This window comes from Zootoca vivipara, chromosome 9 (genome assembly GCF_963506605.1).
Source record: "Zootoca vivipara chromosome 9, rZooViv1.1, whole genome shotgun sequence".
Taxonomy (NCBI): domain Eukaryota; kingdom Metazoa; phylum Chordata; class Lepidosauria; order Squamata; family Lacertidae; genus Zootoca; species Zootoca vivipara.
Window position 1 is genome coordinate 69,272,051 of NC_083284.1, and position 27,229 is coordinate 69,299,279.

The following is a 27,229-nucleotide window of genomic DNA, read 5'->3' on the forward strand; positions in this document are numbered from 1 at the left end:
GGAAGAATGAAGTCCTATGCCCCACAAATAACCCAGAATGCATTTTAAATAAAAGGACACATTCTACTCATGTAAAAACACGCTGATTCCTGGACCGTCCATGGGCCGGATTTAGAAGGCGATTGGGCCAGATCTGCCCCCCTCCCCGCCTTAGTTTGCCTACTCATGGCTTAAACACACACACACACACCTATTCTCCATTTTATGTCCATGTGGCATCCAGCCACGTGTGGTGGGAAAAGGCCCGCTCATTCATCTCCATGGCAATAGGGGTCACTCTTTGGTACTTAACTGACCTGCTGAGGCCATTATCTTACAAATAAACTTTTTCTGACTCGCCTCTTCTACTAGGGGTCAGCAAACTTTTTCAGCCCACTGTCCCTCAGACCTTGGGGGGGGGGGCGGACTGTATTTTGAAAAAAAAAAATGAACGAATTCCTATGCCCCACAAATAACCCAGAGATGCATTTTAAATAAAAGGACACATTCTACTCATGTAAAAACATGCTGATTCCTGGACCGTCCAAAGGCCGGGTTTAGAAGGAGATTGGGCCGCATCCGGCCCCCGGGCCTTAGTTTGGGGACCCCTGCATTAGAAGCAGGCCAGCCATCCTATCCTCTAGGAAGCTACTACCAAGGTAGGGATAGCAAGCAAAGGTCACTGATTCAAGACTTGCAGATTCCAAAAACCTGGTAGGACAGCACATTCCCGGCAAGGAAATATAGCTCACAAGCAAAATACTTGCTGATTATTATTATTATTATTATTATTAGTAGTAGTAGTAGTAGTAATAGTAGTAGTAGTAGTGTTTTATTTTTTATTTATTTAAATTCACTCAAAAGTAAAGGCTAGAGATTTTAGCCATGCTTTCTAGAAAGCAACGTTGGGATGGTATCTTTTGAGTTTTGTAATGCAGATGTGTGGTAGTACAAGAAAGGGTCTGTATGGCTTTGAGATATCGGATAGTGGTATGGGGGGGGGTCGTGTCCCCAGTTCCAGTTTTGTTGGGAACTACAAGACTCCTCTACTTACCATGGGCGCCACTTCCTTGCATTCCAGATATCTGATTGTGGTCAAATGCTCTCCACAATTTGGGTTCATTCACACAGTCGAATGTTGCCGCCAGGCAAATGGTTGCCCAAATCCACTTATGGCCCAGGTTGGTTCTTCAAGGATATTTGCATTTTATAGAGCAGCTTGCATTTGTTTCCAGAAAAGGAAAATGTAAAGAGTTAATCATCAATCTCTTGGCCATTCGCAACTTTGGTGCAAAGCTTCCCAGTCCCTCGATGTCCAATGCAAGTCCACATATTAGTTAGTGTCTGTTACCCGTTACCCAGGCAACTGAGTATCCAAACAATGCTCCGGTATCGGCGATGCTGGTATAAAAGAGAGGAGGGAGGGGATATTCCCAGGCGTGCTGCTATCACTTCAAGGCGCGTCATATTCTGCCAGGGACGTTTGCTGGATGACCACTCCGGCCCCGGGGCAATCGGTACTTTTCTGCACGCATGGCTGTTGTTGGTGTGTCAGAGTGATAATGAGCAAACGGATAATCCTGACAGGCTGGACTTTATCCGGCTGCCACTTCTGGCCTCGGTTAGTGTAGATCGAACACATCACACTCTGTCAGTCAGTCACCCGGTCTCCCTCTCTCTCCCCACCCTTTCCCTTGCTGTAGATTTCTTAATGTATTTTAATGGCTTTACAAAGAAAGCCAGGCAGACGAGTTCTTCCCTTCGTGGCTGAGCCAGACCATGACCTAGCTCGCCATGAACCTAGAAGGGCTTGAAATGATAGCTGTCTTGGTCATGATTGTGCTCTTTGTTAAGGTGTTGGAACAGTTTGGGCTGATTGACTCGGGCATAGAAGGTAAGAGAGTGGCTTCTAACTGTTTTCTCTTTCTCTAAGTGGCGGTTCTTGAGCAGTGTTATGAAGGGCACCTGTTAATGAGACGTTTTAAGATGCTACTTTCAGGGCAGCACAGACAGCAGGAGTATTTCGGGGTAGATACTACAACTGGAAGCTCCCCCCCCCTCCTCCCCATCACTGGGTTCTTGCAGCTGAACTGTGACAGTCACTGAAAACATTTCCAAGCGCTTTAGGAGAATTGGTGTGGGGGAAAGAAAACTTTGTCTAATGTTCCTGATAACTGTATTAGCCATGCTTCGTTGAATTTGTATGAACAGGCTGGCAAAAAAAAGGGGGAAAGGTTTTCAAATAATCACCTCCAAAATGTGAGGGTTGTGGCAACTATATGATCGTAATTGCTTTGCTTGAAATATGCTGTGCGGTAAACATTCAAAACGTTTAAACTTTGTTTGAGAAAAGTTAATTTGTCATTGCCCGAGGAGAGTTGTGCAGCTTCACATTTTCATTGTCAAGTGCTTTATTTATTGTAGTCTCACCCAACTCAGTATATTCTGGATATAGCACATAAAATGAATTGTGTGGATTTTTAGTTTCTGTATAGTTTTTTCCCCTGCTGTAACAAAAGTGGGTAAAACAGTTGATCTTTTTGTTTTGTTCAGCCACATCATCTGCATATTTAGTGTAGTCCAGAAACTGCTTCTCTACATGGGAGGTAACACAAAAGGTATTGTTTTCTCTAGTTTTTCAAGGCACCAAGCTGAAATGTCCTAGTGTACTTTCAACATATTTTGTAATCTTGCATTATAGGCTATCTGTGCACTTGACACCAGCAACTTATTCTGTGAGTAGATTAAGGTTTTACAGTCCAACCGGTAAAAAAACAAAGCTAGCAAGATGTAAGTTTGCTGCTCTGGCACAGCTTAAAGCAATCCTGTTTATATAACCCTTTAAAGAAATGTAGTATTTTTTACGTGAGAAGAAAGTTCATGGCAGACTGTTTTTGGTGCTGTGTGTTTAGGAAACCCACATATAATCAGCTCTAGAGACTATGGTGCCTCCCACAATTGTGGTACCCAGCACATTTATGTAAAGAAGATTATTTGGGGAGGCTTATGTATCCATTAGAAAGAAAGCATTCTCTTCGGTATAAATAACTGTATACATTTGCAGATATATTAATAGGACCTGGTACTTTCATTTCAGTGGCATGATTACTATGACAAACTCATCTATCTTTCAAAAAGGCAGTGTTTAAAAGTTAAGCATATTGGTAGACACTCAAATTTGTAACTGTTCTTACGTTATGGGATAGGCTACTCTGTTTCTGTACGATTTGCTTAGGTTTAAACCACTGCAAATGCTGGCTGTTTTACAGTGAATTGTAAGGTTGTTAAGCAACAGACCGAGAAAGCACACTTAGTTTACTTTGAAGAAGCATGTATGACCCCTAAGTTTGTTGGCTTGGCAGCATAGGTTTTTAGTATTTCTGGGTATGTTTTGCTTCTTCTCTTAACAGTACTCTCGCTTTAAGACTTCCAGTTAAGGTAAAGTTTCAGAAGGGGTGTTTTGCAAGCACATTCTTGAAAAATTCAAAAGAGGTGGAAAGTTTGAATATAATGTTGGTGCAATGTGCAATGAATTTAATAACGTAACTATGTAAGTTAATATAATGTCGAGAATAATTAATTTTTTCACCAGAATGTACAATTATTTTTTACTCCTTTTGATTTTTTTTCCAGTGGAAGGATAGTCCACTACTTGAATTTAGTAAAGTGAAAAACAAATACAGTTGGGTTTTTTTCTGGAGAGGGGGACAGAGTGTGAATTTAAAATATAGTTTTCCATGCCTGTGTAATGTAACCAAAGCATATATGTCCATGTATGCTGTGGGTTTTTGGTGAAAAGCTTCTGAACACTTCTTCAAGTTTACTCTGAGATTTATTGATGATAATTACTTAGTGATGATCATATCTACGCCAGGGTGGTGTAGTGGTTAAGAGCGGTGGACTCGTATTCTGGTGAACCGGGTTCGCGTCTCTGCTCCTCCACATGCAGCTACTGGGTGACCTTGGGCTAGTTACACTTCTCTGAAGTCTCTCAGCCCCACTCACCTCACAGAGTGTTTGTTGTGGGGGAGGAAGGGAAAAGGAGATTGTTAGCCGCTTTGAGACTCCTTAGGGTAGTGATAAAGCAGGATATTTCAGTTTGTTGAGATAAAAATTCTCAAGGCCATATTTCTCTTTAGTTAGACCTTTCGGTATGGAAAAGCAAGAAGCTCCGTTATGCCATTGGGGTTGGGACTCCGATACCATCAAGAATGCTTTCCTTTAGAGGCAGTTGCCCACTTCCTTTGCAAGCTGTTCCTGGTGCATTTGCCTTCCTATTTTTATTATTTACTAGCTAGCCCTGCCACGTGTTGCTGTGGCTCATCCCTGTGATTTCCCCCACCCTGTGCCGATCCATGATGTATCCCGCCCCTCCCCCCCACCCTGGCTTATGCCTGTGATCCCCCCCCCTCTGTCCCGACCCATGATGTATCACACCCCCTTCTCCCCCCACCCCCCCCGGCTCATCCCTGTGACTGGCCCACCGTGTCCTGACCTATCCCGTCCCCTCCTCCCCCCAATCCCCACCCAGGTGAGTCAATACCTCCATTTGGCCTAGTCTGTAAATGCTTTGGCCTAGTATGTAAAAGGGAGCCAAGGTGCTCATGATACTACCCTTGTGGAGGAGGCACACAAACCCTTCTTCATTTCCGTGGTCTGCATGCTCATATTGGCCATGTGTCTCAGGACTGGAACCCAAAGTTCCAGCAAATGTCTCCAACCCACCATCCCATTGGCAGAGGTGAGCCAAAGTCAGGACAATTACTGAGCTTTGCTGTGTGGAAAAGCAATGAGTCTCCCTGACATCGGAAGTGGTGCCCTGCAACTTTTGGAAGAGTCTTGGAAAAGACTATCGGGCTTGTCATTTAACATAAACACACATCTCTGTTGTTGTTCTGATAATCACTATGTGAAATACTTAACCATTGTTTGACCAATGTTTCGCTCGTTCCTTGATGGTAACACTATATTTGCACAAAGTACAACTGGAAAGGTGTGTGAAGCAGTCTGTCTTGGTAGCAGGGCTAGAATAGTAGAATTGGCCGTCACAGGAAGCCTGTTTTTACAGATATTTCAAAAGTAGTGCAAACAATGCTTGTTAGGAAACTTAAGAAGGTTTTCTATGGGGGTTTTCTTGATGTTAGTCGTGAATAAAAGCAGTTATATGTTAAGGTTTTGTTTTTGGGTGCAATATGAGAGGAAGTGGGGAAGGGGAATCTGGACTGGATCATGGCCCCAATCCAAATGGACACTGGGATGTTATCTGTTGGAGAACCATTGGAATCTATTCCAAAGGCCCTGGAAGAGATAAAAAAAATGGAGAAGTACCAAGCTTTAGATTAAAGAAGAGTAAAACTAAAATGTTGGTGAAAAAATGAAAGATAATGTGAAGAAGGATTTAGAGTTAAGTACTGGCTTGACAGGGACACAGGTGGCGCTGTGGTCTAAACCACTGAGCCTTGGGCTTGCAGATCGAAAGGTCGGCAATTTGAATCCCTGCGACGGGGTGAGCTCCCGTTCCTCGGTCCCTGCTCCTGCCCACCTAGCAGTTCAAAAGCACGTCAAACTGCAAGTAGATAAATAGGTACCCCTCCGGCAAGAAGGTAAACGGCATTTCTGTGTGCTGCTCTGGTTTGCCAGAAGTATCTTAGTCATGCTGGCAACATGACCCAGAAGCGGCCTATAGAGCCAGATGAGCGTGCAACCTCAGAGTCGTCCGCGACTGGACCTAACGGTCAGGGGTCCTTTGTCTTTACCTTTTACTAGCTTGAGAATGGCAAAGAAAGTTAAATATTTAGGAAGATGGTTAACAGGAATGAATATTAATTTATGTCAAGATAATTGTGTTAAAGCTTAGAGAGCTGTTGTGAAGAGTGGGGTTGAAATTGAAATTAAATGAATGCATTATTGTTATTATTTATTAAATTTCTAGACCACCCTCCACCCAAGGATCATAGGACAGTTTACAATATATAAATAGTCATCTCTCTCCCCCCCACTCCCCAAATACTTGGCATGCTATTGTTTATGGTTAGCTTATGTGTAAGCTGTTCTGCCAGTAGTAACATACAGTATTTGGCATCAGTCTATTACCACTTCTTGATGCCAAATACTGTATGTTACCACTGGCAAAACAGCCTATTACCACTTCAGTCTATTACCACTTCTTAGGGACACGGGTGGCGCTGTGGGTTAAACCACAGAACCTAGGGCTTGCCGATCAGAAGGTTGGCGGTTCGAATCCCTGCGATGGGGTGAGCTCCCGTTGCTCGGTCCCAGCTCCTGCCAACCTAGCAGTTTGAAAGCACGTCAAAGTGCAAGTAGATAAATAAGTACTGCTCCAAGCGGGAAGGTAAACAGCATTTCCGTGTTCTGCTCTGGTTCGCCAGAAACGGCTTTGTCATGCTGGCCGCATGACCTGGAAGCTGTACGCCGGCTCCTTCAGCCAATAACGCGAGATGAGCTTCGCAACCCCAGAGTCGGTCACGACTGGACCTAATGGTCAGGGGTCCCTTTACCTTTACCTTTATTACCACTTCTTAACAAATACAGTACATAAGTGGAAATTACAGATTTCAGCAGCATGTGCCTGGCACTGGCACTCTCTTCCCAGGTCCACAGTCACTAAACTGCAATGTGTGATCCAAGCAGGAATCCACTGGAAGCTTCACAGTACACTTGCCTCATACTGTAATCTCCAAGTATCATCCACACTTGATGAAAGCACAGATTGTAACAATTGCACTGGTTTGGTATCTCATTCTGCTTTTCTAAGGATTACTAATCTGCATTCCTTTTTCTTGATGCCCATAGGAGGGATTGGCGGCTTCAGCTAGGATTTAAATCTGCTGTGTTTAAATGGAGGTTTTTTGTTTGTTTGCTATGCTTTTTAATCACGGCACTTTGGGTAAAGTTCATCCCCACCCACCCCCAAACCTGGAATTTAATGTTATATGTCTAGTTTGTTGGAATGTTCACGGAACTTTGAGGGCTAATTAGCCCCTTTATCTTGTATATCTTTCTTTGATCAATAGATTTGCATATTAATAATAATAATGATGATGATTAATAATTCATTATTTATACCCTGCCCATCTGGCTGGGTTTCCCCAGCCACTGGGAAGTTCCCAACAGAATATTAAAAACACGATAAAACATCAAACATTAAAAACTTCTCTAAACAGGGTTGCCTTCAGATGTCTTCTAAAAGTCAGGTAGTTGTTTTTTTCTTTGAAATCTGATGGGAGGGCGTTCCACAGGCAGGGGTGTACGAAGTGGAGTACAGAGGGGGCGGGTCGACCCGGGTGCCACTCTGGGTTTGTTTTTTGTTTTTACAATATGGCTCCTGCCTCCCCCCAGCTGTAGAGTGGCCGAGGGTGCTCACAGTCTGTATGAGCGCCACTTGTGTGGCATCCGTATGGGCTGCCGCTCTTGCGTGCCGTCCATACGGGCTGCCCCTTGCATGGCGACCGTACGGGCTGACACGCGTGCGCACTCCGTACGGGATGCCGCACATGCACACTCCGTACAGGCTGCCCCACCCTGGGTGCCAGAGAGGGTTCCTCCACCACTGTCCACAGGGTGGGCGCCACTACCGAGAAGTGCCTGGTTGCAAAGATTAGCCTGCTGCTTCTATATTACTGCTTATCATATCATAGCACTGTAGAGTTGGAAGGGATCCCAAGGCTCCTCTAGTCCAACCCCTTGCAATGCAGGAATCTCAACTAAAGCATCCATGACAGATGGCCATCTAACATTTGCTTAAAAACCTGCACTATCCTCCTTGAATACTATTTTTTTTTTAAAAAAAGAAGACTTTTTACATGTCAAGTTTCACTTAGCCAAAGGATATATTTCGTAAATGATTCAATTGTCTTGCCTCCCTTGAAGCCTGAAACCTAATTTGTATCTGGCACATATGCAACATCTTTGGCATGTACACCATGCAGTGTTTGTTGCTGTGGATTGCAACAAAGACCTTCGCAGTAAACAGGTAGTCCTTTTAGAGAATTAACATACGGGGCAGCTTCTCCATTTCTCCATGGGTTGAATTCTAGGAAGGTGGCTGTGTTGCAGCAAGCACAAACAACATTGTCCTGTGAAACCCCAAAGAAGAAGAGGAGGAGGAGGAGGAGGAGGAGGAGGAGGAGTTTAGACATGATATCCCACCTTTCACTCCCCTTAAGGAGTCTCAAAGAGGCTAACAATCTCCTGCATGAGGCTTTATACTCTACAGCCAACTTCATCAAATGCATGAATGTAAAATGAGTCTGCTGGATCAGGCCAATAAATAATAATAATATTAATAATAATAATTTATTATTTATATCCCGCCCATCTGGCCGGGTTCCCCCAGCCACTCTGGGTGGCTTCCAACAAAATATTAAAATACAGAAATCCATCAAACATTAAAAGCTTCCCTAAACAGGGCTGCCTTAAGATGCCTTCTAAAGGTCTGGTAATTGTTGCTCTCTGGTGGGAGGGCATTCCACAGGACGGGTGCCACTACCGAGAAGACCCTCTGCCTGGGTCCCTGTAACTTGGCTTCTCGTAGCGAGGGAACCGCCAGAAGACCCTCGCGCTGGACCTCAGTGTCTGGGCAGAACGATGGGTGTGGAGACACTCCTTCAGGTATACAGGGCCGGGGCCGTTTAGGGCTTTAAAGGTCAGCACCAACACTTTGAATTGTGCTAGGAAATGTACTCGGAAATGGTCCTTCTTGTCCAGCATCCTTTTCTCACAGTTGCCAACCACATACTCTTAAGCCCATAAGCAGGCCCCAAGCATATAGGTGTTCCTTGGTTGCTGCTGCTTCTTTTTAGGCCTATTAAAATGCTATGGATTGAACTTGGGCTTCAGCACGCACACTGTATTATCACCACCACAGCCCTTCCCCCAGAGGAAGGGAAGGAAGCACCCACTTGCCCTGCCTGAGGTCTGTGAATCCCTTCACATTTATGTTCAAGGACAATTTTTTTTTAATGTAAACTGTATATGCGATTGGTATCCTGCGTTTTGCAGATGACACACCATTAGGACAGTGCAGGCTGGATGAAGTCAGTGCAAAACAATGTGGTCAAAGCCAGGTTCTTGCAAGGTGTAATGCGCCCAGAGTGGCTGGGGAAACCCAGCCAGATGGGCGGGGTATAAATAATAAATTATTATTATTATTATTATTATTATTATTATTATTATTATTATTATTATTAAACCCACCTACAGTGATTGAGTGACTGTATCTCTAACCATTCATGTTCAACAGAAAAACACACCTGCTGCCTTTTGCACATCTGCCTACATTTTTAAAAGAAACGTTTTGTTGCTGTCTTCTGCAGCTGTAGATAATTTTGACCCAAATTCTACCACGTTTCATTAGCATACCCCGTTAGGAAACGGTCGTAATTTAGTGTAGCTATTGAAATCGAATACCCTCGTAAGGTTTCCGACCTCCTCTTGTAAAGTCTGATGGGATTAACAAGAAGGGCTTGTCCTCATCTGCCTTTGCCTTCTCTTTCAAGTCCAGGATTTTGATCTGAACCTGTTAAATGCGATACTCTGAAGATAAGTAGTGGATTAGTAAAGCGGCCATTAAACGATCCCTTATCTGTGGGTAAGCAGGCATTTGGAGAAACTGAACAGGCTTACAGTAGCTGGAGAAGAAGTAGTGGCTAAGAAGAGAATTTGCTGGAAGCCAGGAAGTTCCAGTTCAAATCTCATTCCACGCAACTCATTTTAGGCAAGACTATTATCTCACCCTCAACCCCTAACTGCCACATGGGGAGAATATTGCTCATCTACCATGCAGGCTTCCAGGGCTGGCCTTAGGGGTGGAAAAGTAGACTGATGTCCCTGACCAATAGGCTGAAGAAGATGTCCCAATGAGTTGCATGGCTCAATGTTTGTTATCCCCAGGAAATCAGAGCACAAGAAAGAGCGTGCCAAGTGTCTTCAACCTTTCTTTCAAAGTTTCACAGGCTGTTTGAGTATTAGCTGCAACAATGAGCTTCCATTAATTAGCTTTAAAGTATATATTTTTTCTGTTTCAGTTCTGTATCATTTCTAGATAAAAATTGATGGAACACAACTTTGCTTTGGGGCAACGTTGCTGAATTAAACCACAAGTCCTACAAATATTTAAAACACTTATAGGCCGTATGTCAGTTCACTGGATAACTTTTTTTCTCTTCTTTATTACTATCAAAGAGAGCAACACAAACTTCTTTTCCGTATCATGCAGAGAAAGAAAATTATAACAAATCCAAAATATCCCATTGAACTGATAATGGATGAGATCTTTGGTTCCAATAGATAAAATGGTTCCATTCCAGAGCAAACTTTGTTTAAGACAAGAAATGGCAGTTAACTTAGCGATCAGCACAACCAGGTCAGAATGGCAGGAAAACTGGAAATTGCTTTACAATATTTTCATATACTGTACATTTGTTATTTTTGTTGGTTGTTTTTTTTTTTTTTGACATTTTGTGCTATTAGTGAATATTTCACAATAAAGAATGTTTACTGAAATACTCCAAGGAAAAAATTGCATATGTTCACCCTTCACTTTTAACTGTGAATTATGCATATTTTGGAAACCCAGAAGGAAAAAAACTATTTTATGTCTGAATTTAAGTGTCTCTTTAAATGTTTGTTATTTCATTCAGGTGAATATTCCTAACAGAGAAGCAACAACAGAACTTTCTTTATGCCACATTGAAACAGGGGAGGGAGAGCATAAAAATCTTTCTGCAAGTTAACTACCGTACATTTACTTGTTTTGGAAACCAAAAGCGAACAAGTATTCATTTCCCCAGGGATGTTTTGGGTATGTTTAAAGTGTGGCAACTGTTTTGGTGTTGTGAGGTAGGGAGATATTCACTTATCCTGGGGAGTAAATACTGTACCAGCCTGGGATCTTATAAGACAGGGGTGGCCAACTCCCAAGAGACCACGATCTACTCACACAGTTAAAAACTGGCAGTGATCTACCCCCTTTTGCGGGGTTCAGGTCAAAGTTGAGCTTTTTTTTTTAGGAAGGAAAGCCCTGTTTTTTAGGGTGATGGGGAAAGTTGTTGAGCTTTTTTAGGGGAGCCAAAGTTGATGAGTTTCTTTGGGGTGAGCCAGTGATCTACTGGTGATCTACCACAGACATCCAGTAATCTACCTGTTGGACATGCCTGTTATAAGACATTATCCAGCTAACATTAGACATGGTTAAGTTTGATTGAAACTGGTGGAATGAGTTGGTTGTGAAGCCTGTTAGCATTGCTGTAGAATGCATCTCTCACATGACAATAAGAGGGGCAGGTAGACAAAATACACTTTAGGGGTGCCGTATTTCAAACAGTGGAAATCCAGAAAGTTGTTGAGCTTTTATGGCAAAATCACGGGTGGGGGGGATGCCATTTTTGAGCTACTTTTATGGGAAATTGGCAAAAAACGGCACTACCAACATGGGCTGCCATTACTGCAAGGATCCATTATTGAAGAATTCACAGAGGATAATAATGAAAGTTACTCCCCATGCAATTCCTTCCTCTCCCTCCCACAGACAAAAAAAGAGGAGATTGGTATGTTCCATTTAATTTGGAGCAGGAAACACTGTTGCAAAACAAAAGGTTTGATTACAGGAATGCAATCTTTCTTTCCCTCCCACTAAACACACACACACACAAACACACAAATATGATGCTGCTGTTGAAAGTTACAAGACTGAAGGGGGTAAAGTAATTTTTAAGCTCCTTATTTGTATTTGTATTCCCAACCTGGTGCCCTCCAGATGTTCTGGATCCCGTCTTCCCTGACCATGGGCCACCCTGGGGCTGAAAGGAATTTTAGTCCAAAACAGCTGCAGGGTGCTAAGTTGAGGAGTCTGATCCACAGTTGCGGTCTTTTGATATGATCCAGCTCTCCTTATCTATTTCTGACGAAGAGTTTTAATTAAGCTTTTGTGCCAAAGGTTGATTGTATGTTAATCAGCTCAAACAAACCAGAACTTGAGAATCTTGAGATGCATCTACGGTTTATTTTTAGATTCAGAGTCAGTGGTGAGGTGGAATTAAAATTCTGCATCTCAGCTGCTCAAAAGCAGGAGGCATGCTTATGTTCCACTCAGTGAGGCTGGGGTTTGGGCTGAGTATTGTAATGCATGAGTTTGACCAAACTGCGGGAGGCAGTGGAAGACAGGAGTGCCTGGCGTGCTATGGTCCATGGGGTCACGAAGAGTCGGACACGACTAAACGACTAAACAACAACAACAACAACATTGTAATGCAAATCAAACCAAACTGATAGTCAATAGCAAATACAGTGGTACCTCAGTTTACGTACACAATTGGTTCCGGACGTTTGTACTTAACCTGAAGCATACTTAACCTGAAGCGAACTTCCCCATTGAAAGTAATGGAAAGTGGATTAATCCGTTCCAGACGGGTCCGTGGAGTACTTAAACTGAAAGTACTCAAACTGAAGCATATTTAAACTGAGGTATGACTGTAATGCCATTTCTGTTTCTTAATTATCACCAGAATTTATGGAACATTTATTTATTTATTTATTTATTGCACTTGTATCCCACCTTTTTCTCCAAGGAGTCCAAAGTGGTGTTTGACAGGGCTGATGGGCTTCCTCTCTCACAGCAATCACCACGAGGGTCTCCTGGCATTTTTATGGACTTTATTTACAGTATTTACAACCATTAATTATCATGTAATGATCACCCATCGGAGTCACTCAGTTCAGATCTCTGCTGAGGCCTGCGCTTGTCCTTCCAGCAACCCAAAAAATGACGGAGTCTTCCACCTCGCCTTTCAGCCCTCCTCTTTTTTGCACGTCTCCTGATAGCTGGGGCAAACCTCCCCCTCCCCCCGAATTCTGAGCTCGAATTTAACCCTTGCTGCTCCTGTGAACTTTCTGGCTCCCTAGCCTCTAGACTTACTCCGACCGCTCTCCCCACATCATCTCCCTCCCCCTGGTCCCCCTCCAGGAAACCAGAAACCACTGGCTCATCCCTGACAGTGTTCTTAATTCTCTCCCCTCCCCATTCAATCCCACAACAAGCCTGTGAGGTAGGTTAGGCTGACACTTAGTGACTGGTCCAAGGTCACCCAGTAGACTGAGTTGGGAGTTGAACTCTCGTCTGCCAGGTGCCATACCTGCCAAGTTGCTGTCAGAGAAATAAGGGGCCGGAAATAGACCGGAAGTAGCGCTGCTGCCATTTTGGAACTGGGCGGAGCATGCTCAGAAGTGACTTTTTATGCTGCTTTGCCCAGTTCCAAAATGGCCGCCGCGCCAGATGTCGCACTGCAGCCATTTTGGAACTGGGCAGAGCAGCATCAAAAGTCACTTCTGAGCATGCTCCGCCCAGTTCCAAAATGGCCGCCGTGCCAGAATAAACTGGGGGAAAACAAAAAATTCTGTTTTTTCAGCTAGGAACAGCTGGAAAAACGGGGATTTCCCGGGGGAAATGGGAGGCTTGGCAGCTATGCAGGTGCTAGTCCAACAGTCTAACCACACTGGGTGACTCCAAACACGATCACTTGTGGGTGACCTAATGAAAATCATGAAGTATAATTTGCTTTTCAAACTCCCAGTAGCTGTGGAACTGATTGTGTTCGTTTTGGCACGAATCCTACCTCTTTATTGAACATATGAATTGAGTCAGACTGCCCAACATAGTGATAGTTTCTTTGGTACTGCTACCTGAGATCCTTTGTTATTTATTTTTTGCCAACACGTTTTGACTTTTTATTAAATACAGTTGTACAAGAGCAACTATTTATTCATTCTCCTCACTGCGCAGTCTGGCATTTGGATTGGTGACTTTGATAGCAAGCTGAGCTGCTCTTTCCACAATTATCTTCCGATTCTTGGATGAAACATTGCGAGCAATCTCTGCACGATAGGACTTGTTGTTCATCATCAGCCCCTCCAGCTCTTTGATGTTGTGGACAAGGAACTTTCTGAATCCTAAAGGCAACATGTGCTTTGTCTTCTTACTGCCACCATACCCAATGTTGGGCATCGAGATGTGGCACTTGAACCTTCTGTTGTCAATACCTCTGGGCTTCAGCCAGTTACGCTGAATTTTGACATAGTGATCAGATCGATGGCGGATGAACTTCTTGGTCCTCTTCTTGGCGCTTAGGTTTGATGAGGGGTTTGAGGGCCGGCATAGTGTCCGCTGAAGAATGGAGCAACCGCACAGGGAGGGAGTGTGGAGAGAAAACTTGAGATCCTTTTTATTTAAGATTCCAGGGGTAGATCCTATGTTCAAAACATGAACTTCAGCTCTGAGCTTCAGGTACTCCCCTAAAAGTGCTTAAACTACCACTTCTGATTTCTCTAGTTCTGTGAGCAGTTTCTGTAGTTTTGACCTGGAAACTCTCATATTCAAGGCAAGAATAAGACCCCTAGAGCAGTGGTCTTCCGATTGTGTTCCATGAACCCTACAGTCCCTCAGAACCTTATTTGGGTGTTTGTCACAAAAAGATTAGCAGCAATGGAAAAGCTCTTTCTGTTTTAGAAAAAAAACACAGTACTAGATATGTGAAATATGTGGTTCTTTTGGAAATAAATTGTAGCTGAGCCAGGAAGAGAATCAGGGACCAAGGGAGTTATCTTTTATTTTCGTGCTGATGACCTACCACCTTGCAATTGTTCTCTGTGCCAAATTGATATGAAATATCAACTTTAGGATTGTAATGTTGGGGGGGGGGAAGAGATATTTACAGCCTGTCTGGTTTGTACCATGCTCCTGAGATTCAGTCCCAGTAACTGCTCTGTAATAACAACAAAACACAACCCAGATATATGAAATGAGATCATGTATTTCACGTATCAGGATGCCAACTTGAATAAAATATTGCGGGGTGGGAAGGTGAGTCTGTCCCACACAATCAATCACATGACGGGTGCACCCACACCATTTGAATGGCAATGCCCATCAACTTTAGGGCCCCCCGGTGCCCTCAGATATTTAATTGGGGGGCTGAAGGGACCTTGGCCTTTAGGAGTTTGCTCTTATGTCAGGTATTGTCTACTGAACATAATCCGAAATCCACAGCTGCTGAGAAGTGTCAAATGTATTGTTGGGTATATTCTCAGTATATTCAAGGAAACTGTTCCAATATGCAGGGCCGTCTCGGTGGCGCGGGGCACCGCTGTGCCCACTGAGAGGCGCGGCGGAGGCCGCCCCAGGTGCGCCGGATGCAGCCCTAGGCGCGCCTCTCAGCTGTTCAGGCCGCTCTCCGGAGGCACGCAGGCCTGGGGCTGCCTCCGCCGCGCGCAGGGGCGTCGTGACAGGGCGCCGCCCACCCGCCGCACCGGGAAACGGAGGGATCCGTCGCGCCAGGGCACCAAGCATGCTTAAGACGACCCTGCCAATATGAACTTGGTGTGTGCATCAGAATCCTGGAGAGCACTTGGGTTGTCTATAGCTGCAGACTCTGATAGTGGAAGAGGGTGATGGCGATGACTTTCACTGATTCTCACTTCTCCCTGCAGATCCCTGTGCATCCCTCAAATTTCCTGGGGAATCGTTGGAACAACATAGGAAGTGGGGGGGGGGGCAGAATATTTGCCAAAAAAAATCATTTCCCTTCCCCTTCTGTTTACAGAAGCCTCCACTACACCAAATAGCCTTTCTGTAGCTGGTGGGCCCCAACTGGAAACAACCAAAGGACTTTAAAGTAAATTTCAGTTTTCTAAAGATCTAATGATCCAGTCATGGTTCCATCCTGAAGGATATTCTGTCTGGCCACTCAAGCCTGTACTGCTTCATTTTGAGTGCATTAAGGGTTTCAATTAATTTCCACCTCATCAACGGAACGGAAAATGATCATGAAAGCTTTGAACATTTTGAGCGTCAGTCCAGGTGACGTTGCCAAACCAAACTGGCAAGACTAAAGCAATCTGTCAGCTGTCAAGCCACGACATTGGTGAGGTGCAATTCATAATGTTCACCATCTGCGTCTCTAAAAGCATTTTCGCAACCTGTGTTTAGATTTGCTTTGGGGGGGATAAGCTTTAAATCTCCTCTTTGAAAGTTACTGACCTAATGCACCGTGTTTCAGTTGCTCTGCTGAGGACCATATGCTTCCAATGGAAAGTATTTAAAACTGGGCTGTTGAAATGTTGAAAAAGCAACAGAGGGAGATTAAGCAAAGCTAATTGAGCTGAGTCCATCATTTGAGAAATAAGCTGCAATAATTACAATGACTATAGCATCTTTAGAGATGGGTGCTAAAACTCGTAAGTAGAGCTTCCCAAGCTGCAGAAGCATTACTTAAGCATCATTGATGGGTGGGACTGAAAGTGTATATTCTACTCACTTTTGTGCCCCAAACTCATGTAAACATATGTTGTCATTGGAAACCCCACCACCACCCAACCATGTAAGCTATGTGGGTGCATCTTTACATTTTGCTAATTTTTTTTGACAATGCAGCAACTCACACAGCAATAGTTTTATTATTACTATCAAACCTTTATTAGGCATTTTACAAATAGAATCGCAAGAAAAAGAATCACATACAAAAGTATTTAAAATGCATACAAAGAGGCAACAGTAAACTGCATATACTAATTGTGTGTGTGTGTGTGTGTGTGTGTGTGTGTGTGTGTGTGTGTGTATATATATATATATATATATATATATATATATATAAAATCTGAGATTTCTTCCTATTAAACTACTCCTTGAGACACTGCTGCCAAAAACTCAGCTACTCCCGCAGTCACCTTATGATCAATGTCAGACAGGCAGAATCCAACATTTCCACCATGCTGCGGTGTCAGAGCACCCAGAAGGGGGGACAACACATGTTCACGCAGCATGCTGTGGAGTGGACAATGAAAGAGAATATGCTCTACACTATCCGGCACATTCAGAGAACATCTACAGTATCTACCCCTGACAAATGCCGAAGGAAATACATTCAGTTGGGCTAGCATAAATGCCCTACGTTGGGCTGGGATTATTAGCTTTGTAATATAGTTGACCCTATTATCTAAGACAGTGGTTCCCAACAGGTGGTCCGGGGACCCCCAGGGGTCCACGAGCTATGCCAGAGGGGTCCGCAAGATGCTATTAGAATAAAAAATATATTAAATATATTTCGTATGATAACAGATTTCTTTGTTTTGGCCGCTTCCTGCATGAGCAGAGTCTAGCGCAAAACTAGAATTACATAGAGGCAGTAGTTCTGCTGTATGCCGTTAGGTGGCGCTTTACAAACACTACTGTTTTGCAAAGAGGCAGCGCGCGCATTCTACTAACGCTCACCTCCCCAAGATGCTTTGCGCGCATCAGCTTCATTTGTGCGCTACTGCGCAGGTACCCTGTCTTCTCCATTCCCCTCCCTCCTCCCTGGCGCACGCTGCCTCTTTGCAAAACAGTAGTGTTTGTAAACAAAGCGTTGTTTTTCGCGGAAGCTACAGTTCGCGTAGTTAAAAATGGACCGTTGGTTAAAAAGTGGTTCATCTCATTAAGAACTGAAAATTAAAATTAACTGTATACTGATGGAGTACTCTGTTGTAACTGTAAAAAACATATAAATATAAAAAGACTCTTAATTTGGCTCTCACTTTTTAATTTTAGGATTAGGAATTAATGGGGGTCCTTGTCACAATAGCGGCTCGATGAGGGGTCCTCGAGAAAATTTTGTTGGGAACCCCTGATCTAAGATATTTAAATCATAGAACATGGGGGAGCAAGCAATAGTTTTAACTAGCTAAATGATGGAAGAGGGAAGCTGTAGCAGGGGTGGAGGGCACATTTTGTTTCCACTGCTAAAATCCAGAACATCAGTTTGCATTTCTTAGTGCAGAAAGTATGGATCTGATGTGTAGAAATCTTTCCTATTCTACTTAATTCAAGAGAGTTCTGGAAGCTTCTCTGTGTGAAAGAAACAAGCAGAAGGTTCATGATGTTTGGGTTATCCCTTCAGAGAAGCTGAGTACAGCTGGCTTAAACTATTGTAGTTCTGTTATCTCTTTTTGTCAAGGTCATGCTGACTATAATAGGAGGCCAGAAGGAACCTGGGTTTCACTTTCACTTTCTATCTCTTTTCCTTCTGGCAGGGTGTTCTGCACATATTATGCTTAGTGTTAAGGTTTAGGCCAGGCATCCCCAAACTTCTGCCCTCCGGATGTTTTGGACTACAATTCCCACCATCCCTGACCACTGGTCCTCTTACCTAGGGATCATGGGAGTTGTAGGCCAAAACATCTGGAGGGCCGAAGTTTGGGGATGGCTGGTTTAGGCTTACTATAAGTTATTGTAAGTTTCAGTTAAGTCTGCTGCAGTTGGATTTCTTACATACGGTGCCAATCCTGGATGTATTGGATTTGTGAGCATTATGGCTCAATATTATCGGTACTTGCCTCTGGTCTTTTTTAAAAAATAAATAAATCCTGCAACGTGTTGTAAGTTTTTACTCTGCTAACTATACAGTGGTATCTCGGGTTACAGACGCTTCAGGTTACAGACGCTTCAGGTTACAGACTCCGCTAACCCAGAAATAGTACCTCGGGTTAAGAACTTTGCTTCAGGATGAGAACAGAAATTGCGCACTGGCAGCAGCGGGAGGCCCCATTAGCTAAAGTGGTACCTCAGGTTATGAACAGTTTCAGGTTATAAGAATGGACCTCCTGAACAAATTAAGTTCTTATCCCAAGGTACCACTGTACATTGGAATCTACTCTGGATCAATACTGAGTAGAATTTACATGTCACATTTCACATAGGAATATTGCAGAAGCACTGTGCAGGGGCCAAACTCTCTCTCTAAGCTGCTCCCTTTCTTTCAAAACCCCATCCTGGATTTAGTTTTTGGGTTGACATCCTACCCCAGAGAGACAGGCACTTCTGAGGCTACCTTGATCTTGGAGGCACTCAGATTGGCTTTTAAGTCCTGTATGAGACGACTCCTCTCTGGGAGTAGGGTGGAATGGGAGCTGAGCTGCAGTGGCACACAGTCAGTATGATTAACCAAATTTTGTATTTTCCTGTGTGTGTTATATGCATATCTCTGTATGTAATATGCTTCATACATTTGTGACAAGTATTGCATGATGAATTTGAATCAAGCGCCCCGATTTATTCTTCTGATGCTGGAGTATTTTGCACACCCTCCAAGGCATCAATAAATTGGTAATAGTTTTTTTTTTTTTTTAGCAACAAGCTACCTATGCTATCCACAAGTAAGAACTTGATCTCATGTGCTCATTTAGATGCATAGCCTTTCCTCTCCGCATAGATACATAGATCATGGTCAATGTTGTACAAAGGTAAATGACTGTCCTCAGAGGATTCAGAATCTTAGGATCAGTTCACACACTTACTGAATCTTACTGAAACAGGCAGCTACTAAGCAGGACTACCTAAGTGTGTTACTGTGCCTATGATGATATGGGAAATGCAGGAGTTTCATGAAGTTTATAACCATGCATCAGTAGCTACTGGAAGGATTTTTTTATTTTGTTTTGACTGCGTCAGACCAACACGGCTACCTACCTGTAACATGCATCAGTATGTCCTGCTGTGTGATTTTTCCTATTATTTATTTATTGAGACAGGATTGTGCACTTTAGGTGACTGCATGTACCACTCTCTGTGCACAACTTCTGCATCACCCATTTTACCCTATACCTTGTGTGTGTGTGTGTGTGTGTGTGTGTGTGTGTACCTCGGTTTACGAACGCCGCGGACCCATCTGGAACGAATTAATTCACTTTCCATTACTTTCAATGGGAAAGTTCGCTTCAGTTTATGAACACTTCAGTTTATGAACAGACTTCCGGATTACACCCATGCTTCGGGTTAAGTACGCTTCAGGTTGAGTACTCCGCGGACCCGTCTGGAACGGATTAATCCATTTTCCATTACTTTCAATGGGAAAGTTCGCTTCAGTTTATGAACGCTTCAGTTTATGAACAGACTTCTGAAACCAATTGTGTTCATAAACCGAGGTACCACTGTACTTGCATGATTGCGGCTCACTTCATTTGAACTAAGAATATTGTGCAAAGTGGCTCCAGGTGAAAAAAATAGGGAAGCTATTGAGATGGAAGATTCCTACTTTCTCTCTTTAAGAATTGATGTATGGGAGAACTGTAGAATTTCTTTCCTCCCACTTACTCATTCTATCCCCCCCCCCAAAAAATCAGCTCATCTTGGATAGATTTCACTGGGTGACTTGAGCAATTATTTAAGCCAGCTCTTCTGACACGACCCTTCCTGTCCCAAACTGCCAAACATTAGTTCCCATTCCCTTTCCATTGTTCTTTATATTTGCCCAAAGGTTTTGCTTTTGTGCACAGATGCCATCGACACTTAGTCCCTGGCCTGACTTCATTTTGTATCTGGTATGATATTCTGACCTCAAGTCAGAAACTGGCACAGTTTAGAACATGGCTAAGAGAGTCAGAAAGAGAGAGTGTGTGTTAGGATTTTATCTATCTTTAGCTGCTACATCAAGGACTATTAGGTTTGGTGTAAATCTCATGAGTGTCTGAGAGAGTGTGAGAACGGAAGTCTATCTCATCTCTTCCGCCTAAGTGTTGTTATTGTATGTGTTAGTTTCACTTCTGCCTTGTCGGAGTTCTGTACTCTTGTTCGGAGAACACAGACGTGATTATGGAGTCTCTGTATATAGACTGTAAATAAAGTAGTTTAGAACTACAGATGAGTCTTTCTTCTTACTACAAGATGCTAGAAGACGTGTGTGCTCTTTTCATGAGTCGCATATTACTGTACTGGCGCTCTGGACTGAAGGGACATCCCAGCCAGAGAGGGCCACAAGAAAGATGCTCCAGAGTCTTGGGAGTACACCAACTCCCCAGAGTGTTTTTCTCATAATGTAGACCTTAAAGGACACCCAGATGCATCATAATGGAGGAATAAGTCTCAGGGATGCCCACACTCTTGGCCATACCACACTTTCTAGGCAGAAATCAACGTCTAAGTGAAGTACTTTGCTAATCTGTACTTAGATGTTACCTTTCCCCTTTCCCACTACACACCCTACTCTTTCAATCCAGGGATAGATTCCAGATTGAGGAAGACCCCAAGACATCAACCACATGTCTCTGGGAACCCCACAGACAGAACATGAGGGAAACAGCCTGCTGTCATTACTCAGCAAATGGCATGTTGCCTCTAACCCTAGAGGGTTAGAGCCATCATAACTAGCAGCTATTAATATCTTTATCCTCCATGGATTTATCCTGGCCTCTTCTAATGGCTCGATGTAGTCAAGATGGCCTGACCTTTTCTACATAGTTTAGTAGAATACATTAGATCCCACTTTACCACAGATGTCTTGATCAGCATTTGCCAGACTGAGCTGGCAGCTTAGAGAAGGCTCTGCAAAGAGAGAACTAGGTTTTAGAATAATGTTTCTGTTTGGTGACATTTATATAAAGACTGCCAACCTAGCAGTTCGAAAGCACGTCAAAATGCAAGTAGATAAATAGGAACCGCTACAGCGGGAAGGTAAACGGTGTTTCCATGTGCTGCTCTGGTTTGCCAGAAGCGGCTTTGTCATGCTGGCCACATGACCTGGAAGCTATACACCGGCTCCCTCGGCCAATAATGCGAGATGAGCGTGCAACCCCAGAGTCGGTCACGACTGGACCTAATGGTCAGGGGTCCCTTTACGTTTACCCTTACCTATATAAAGACTGGTGATTTTTCCCCCTTTCATGTTCGGTGTTTGTCTCACTTGCCCTGTTTCTCCCAACAGTTTGGGTTGCAATCTTGATGTATACTGGGGAGAAGCTTTTGCTGAATGGCGGATTTATTATGGATATTTGTCACTCTACATGATGGCATTTGAATTGGTCATAATCTTCTTGGACATATAGGCTACACTAGAAAGGAACCAACAATCCATTTCTCAAACAGTGTAACTTACTTACCTTTATACCCACGTTGCTACAGGAATGCTAAATCAGGGTTGAGCCCAAATTTCGAAGAAAAAATGATAGAATTTATTAGATGTTCCGTTAAATACATGACCACCCTGGTCCATGGGCTATAAAATGTGTTTTGTGTAATATGGATACAACTATTGGAAATGCCAGTAATACAAATATGTGACTACAATAACCACCAACTTCCTCCCAGTTCAGGTAGAATCCAAAGGACCAGAGTGGACTATACCACTTAAGGTAGTGGTGGGTGGGGTATGCCACAGGCGAAGGGAGAGGGGGAAAGAGTTCTTCCCCATGACGGCGAAGATAACTCTTTCTGGTGGCATTCACAATGTTCCTTTCAGAAGTGCCCTGAGAAGGTCACTCTCCTACATGATATCATTCCTAGATGGCTTCTGCGGGGTGAAAAAATGATGGCTGCTAGGAAGAGCTGTCTTTGCAAAACTGGGAGTGACAGAAAAATGGGGGAGATGAAATTACCCCCCCCCCCAATTTAAGCTGTAACTACTCATCTGATAATATTTTTTCAATTTAATGAAAACGCTGTGTCCTTCCAGATGAACTGTTTAGTCTTTAAAATAATTTAAATTAAAAAATATGTATTGAACATATTAAACATATTTCACAAAATTATACAACACACCATCTCACAATCCATATCTCATCCTATATAACAAAAAGATTAAAAAAGAATACAAGAAATTTAAAAAAGACCTAAAGTAGACTTCCGAATGTTCTCAAAAAAGCTAAATTACACTTGTTATATTTTACACAGTGTCATATTGTTACATTATTTTCATAAAGCTTTTTGATAAATAAAAAAAGAAAAAGAAAAGAAAAATTAAATAGAAACATTAAATTTACCGATATTATTGCAAGACTCATTCAAGATCTGCCAGGAGGTTTTTGCTATCACAGTAATTTTTCAGATAGTCCTTGAATATAATACATTCTTGATTTACTTTTTGCTTGTAGGGAAGTCTAGTGATGTTGCATCAAGGCACATGCAGTCCCACACTTTCTAGTGTGTTTTCCTGTCACTTTCCTTATCGCAAAAGCCTGGTCCTTTTGCACAAAACTTCCCAATCAAGTATAATTATGCAACCTGGGTTTGTGGATATGTGAGTGAATCCCACCTGAAAATAGTGACAGTCTGGAAACGTCCTATAATACATCAAGGAGAAAGGTTGTAGCTGAACTAGGCATACTTGTTTTCAACTTGCAGCAATGTTTTCCAATGTTGGGGAATGCTTACTCAGGTAGAAGCCTATGGCCTTGCCAAGAAAAAGGTTCAAGGTTGAGTGAAGATGTTGGGACTACAGGACCCAACAGAGGTGCCTTAAAGCTGGATCTAGGTGAGCACAGCTCTGCCTATAGAGGACATATGACAACCCTATATAGCTCCATGCCTGTCTCAAATCTGTGAGGTTCTACCCCTTCCCCTTGTTCAACATCCTGTTTGCCATATTGTTCAAGCAGATTCCTATGGGGATGCTCACAAGCAGTAGAGCAGAGTCAGAAGAAGGTAAAAGCATCTCTCTTCCTCAATGGAATTGGTGTGGACAGCAATACCTGAATAGGGCTAGTGTTGGGGTTATCCACTGAAGAGCTAAGTAGGGCAATGGAGAGCATTGACCCAAGGCTGATGTTCTTCCATTCATTTTTCTCCCCCACCCCACCAGAGAAATCTGAATGGCCTCATATTTGCTTCATGCCTCCATCGGCTCTATTTCATGGCAATATTTGACGAGTACCATCTGAATCAATATCCGGGTTATGAGGTTTTGTAGTATCCTTTGCCAAACTGCTATGGGATTGAGGCATGTGGGCATGAGGAATGATGGTGTTCCACATAATGAAATATAGCTCATAGTTACCAGTGATGGCCAGCCAATAATATACAGTGGTACCTCTGGTTATAAACTTAATTCGTTCCAGAGGTCCGTTCTTAACCTGAAACTATTCTGACCTGAGGTACGAGGTTAGCTAATGGGGCCTGCTGCCACCACATGTTTTCTGTTCTCATCCTGAAGTAAAGTTCTTAACCCGAGGTACTACTTCCGGGTTAGTGGAGTCTGTAACCAGAAGTGTTTGTAACCCGAGGTACCACTGTAGTTAGTAGCTGTTCTCTACATTTCCAAACTTGGAGGAGTTGCAAAGTTTGTAAATATCAGCATCTGTGTGTAGTCAACCCCATTGAAAAACCACAACTGTGATCATTAATGCTGTTCACTTCTCAGATGTCCTTTCTTTTCCTCCTTTTTCCATTATAAATGAGAACATCTTGACTAGCCCATTCTCCTCTTTAAAATTTCATTTCTTCTTGTTTTTATTTCTTCTTTTTATGAGAATTCTTCCTTTGCTTCAGCTTAATGATGCTCTAGGTAAGGTTGGTGAGAATATCAAACTGAGTCTTTGAACCAAGAATGTTTTTCTTTGAACACTGCAGTAGGCACAAGCCTCAGAAACAGAATTGTTGCCCTTTGGTTTGGAATGGGCCTAGTCCAACATGAATTTTAAAACCATTCAGTTTTCAAAGAAAGAAAATCTGAGAGCACAAGACTGTTGTCATAGATGCTTGAGCAGTGGAGACCATAGTTTTGGGACACTGAAACATTTGTCAGATGTATGTAAAAAGTAAGTTTGCTCTCTGTCTGAAATGTGACATTCTCTGCTGCACTCCTCAAATGTTTTGCTTATCCCAAATGAAGGCAGGTGAGGATATTTCCAGCTGTACTTTTTTATTATTAAATATTCAAATTGCAGGGTCCATATACACACCACTGTATCATAAAACTACTGTATATTACAGCATTTTACAACAACATAAAAACATAGTTAAAAGCAAAGTTAAAAGCAAAAGAATTAAAAACAAACACCAGTAGACAATTGTGAGGGATTTACTCTTTGTTGCCTGCAAATTAAAATTGGGCTACTTCTTTCAGAATAATCTAGAGACTTCAGACTTCCTCGCCTCTGCATTCACTGCCCATGTCTGAGGGTTGTTGTGAGGATAAAATGGGGAAAAGGAGAACCATATATGGAGGGAAGGTGGGAACAGCTAAATAAATACATGCATCTTTTCTCTCCCCATTCTCTCTATTACTCTATTAAGTTTACTCCCCCCTTCAGTCTCCTCCCATGGGAAGTCTTCTCTTCCATCGCCACCCTCTTCCTTTTTTTTTTTTTAGTCATGTCCGACTCTTCGTGACCCCATGGACCAGAGCATGCCAGGCACTCCTTTCTTCCACTGCCTCCTACAGTTTGGTCAAACTCATGTTGGTGGCTTCGAGAACACTGTCCAACCATCTCGTCCTCTGTCGTCCCCTTCTCCTAGTGCCCTCAATCTTTCTCAGCATCAAGGTCTTTTCCAGGGAGTCTTCTCTTCTCATGAGGTGGCCAAAGTCTTGGAGCCTCAGCTTCAGGATCTGTCCTTCCAGTGAGCACTCAGTCCTGATTTCCTTAAGAATTGATTGGTTTGATCTTCTTGCAGTCCATGGGACTCTCAAGAGTCTCCTCCCGCACCATAATTCAAAAGCATCAATTCTCCAATGATCGCCAGCCTTCTTTATGGTCCAGCTCTCACTTCCATACATCACTACTGGGAAAACCATAGCTTTAACTATACGGACCTTTGCCGGCAAGGTGATGTCTCTGCTTTTTAAGATGCTGTCTAGGTTTGTCATTGCTTTTCTCCCAAGAAGCAGGCGTCTTTTAATTTCGTGACTGCTGTCACCATCTGCCGTGATCATGGAGCCCAAGAAGGTAAAATCTGTCACGGCTTCCATTTCTTCACCTTCTGTTTGCCAGGAGGTGATGGGACCGTCTTTCTTTAGCCTGCTGTTATTTAGGTCCCCTGCCTCCTCCTCTCTAATTTTACTGTGTTTTGTTTCCTCCTATTCACCCTTGAGGTCCTTTGCCTGCTCCTGTAGGATACACACACAGCACTAGAACTTCTTTCCCAGTGTCTTGCCCCTCCATGACATGGAAGCAGTTCAGCCAGTCAGTGCCAGAGGCTTCACCACAACCACAGTATCCCTTAGTTAATTCACAATATAAATATTCACTTCGGATGAACCTGCTCATAGTTGTCCTGGTTTCTTGTGAACTTAATTTCTTTTTATTTCTGTCGGTGAGGGTTTGTGACGGTTGTGGCAGCATCCTATATCGTTGCTCTGACACATCAGCGCAAAGCAGCATAGGAAAGGGTGATAATTATACAAAACTCATTTTCATTCATTTAAATGCAGAAACTTGGGAGTCAGTGGTAGACAGACATTCACTGTGTTGGCATGTCAGTTAATCAAAGCACAAGAATAGGCTTTTGCCACTGAGAAAGTAATTCTTGGACAATACTTTGGCACATTTTAAATTATGGATGTTCTGCATTTTAGAAGTTCAGTGTCTGAATAAGAACTGCTTTGAAAATGCATGTTTGATGTTCTGAAAACCTACTGCGGAACCAGAACTGATAGGTATCAAAAATCAAACCGAATCCACTAAAATTACCCATAAAATATGCTAATATAAATTTTGAGTCCTTCTCTGATGATTTTCTGTGTCAGTGATTTAGTTCAGCTCCACTGCAAGGACATTTCAATGTTCAATCAAACTTAAGAGACTTGGTAGCATATTGGTAAAGCAGTTAAGGAAATGGCTCACCTCCCCAAAGGGTATGAGAGACGGTGACTATAACAACCAATACCAAGAGGAAGGTCTACCAGGCTTGCACGTTGAGCATACGACTTTATGGAAGTGAGTCATGGTCCATGGACAACTTACACCTGCCAGGCGCAACACCCCCATGCCTTTCATATGTGTTGTGTCATGAAGATTCTGGGCATCACATGGCAGAACAGAATCTCAAACAAATATTGTGATCTGCCAAGCCCATATTCCCAGCCTTTTCGCACTTCCGTTTCAATGATTTCTATGCGGGCTTGGCCTTGTACACAGAATAGAAGATGGCAAGATGCCCAAGGAATGTGCTCTATGGGGAGTTGGCTTCAGGCACTAGACCCACTGGCAGACCAACTCTGCGTTACAAAGATGTCTGCAAGTGAGACACGAAGGCTGGCAACGTCAACCCTGCTGTGTGGGAATCCCTTGCAGATGACCTCAGTGCCTGGAGACAATCAGTCAGGTGGTTATGACCAGAGGTTATGACCACTGAGATGAGGGCAGAGAGAAGAAATGCTTTGGTGCATCTGCAGCAGCACAACTGGATGCCTTCATCTGCCCCAGCTACAATAAAACACGTCTCAACCGTCACTACAGCCACATCTAGCACAGTAACTCTCCGACAGTTTGACTTAAC

General features: G+C 43.1%; 1 protein-coding gene and 1 pseudogene across 1 annotated transcript in view; one reads left to right on the top strand and one right to left on the bottom strand.

The window, feature by feature from the left end:
• The window catches only part of KCNIP4 (potassium voltage-gated channel interacting protein 4), a 243,163-nt gene that overhangs the window by 98,480 nt on the left and 117,454 nt on the right, over window positions 1–27,229 (top strand). The gene's annotated exons all lie outside the window — the stretch shown is intronic.
• LOC118083829 (large ribosomal subunit protein eL32-like) lies at window positions 13,713–14,155 on the bottom strand (annotated as a pseudogene).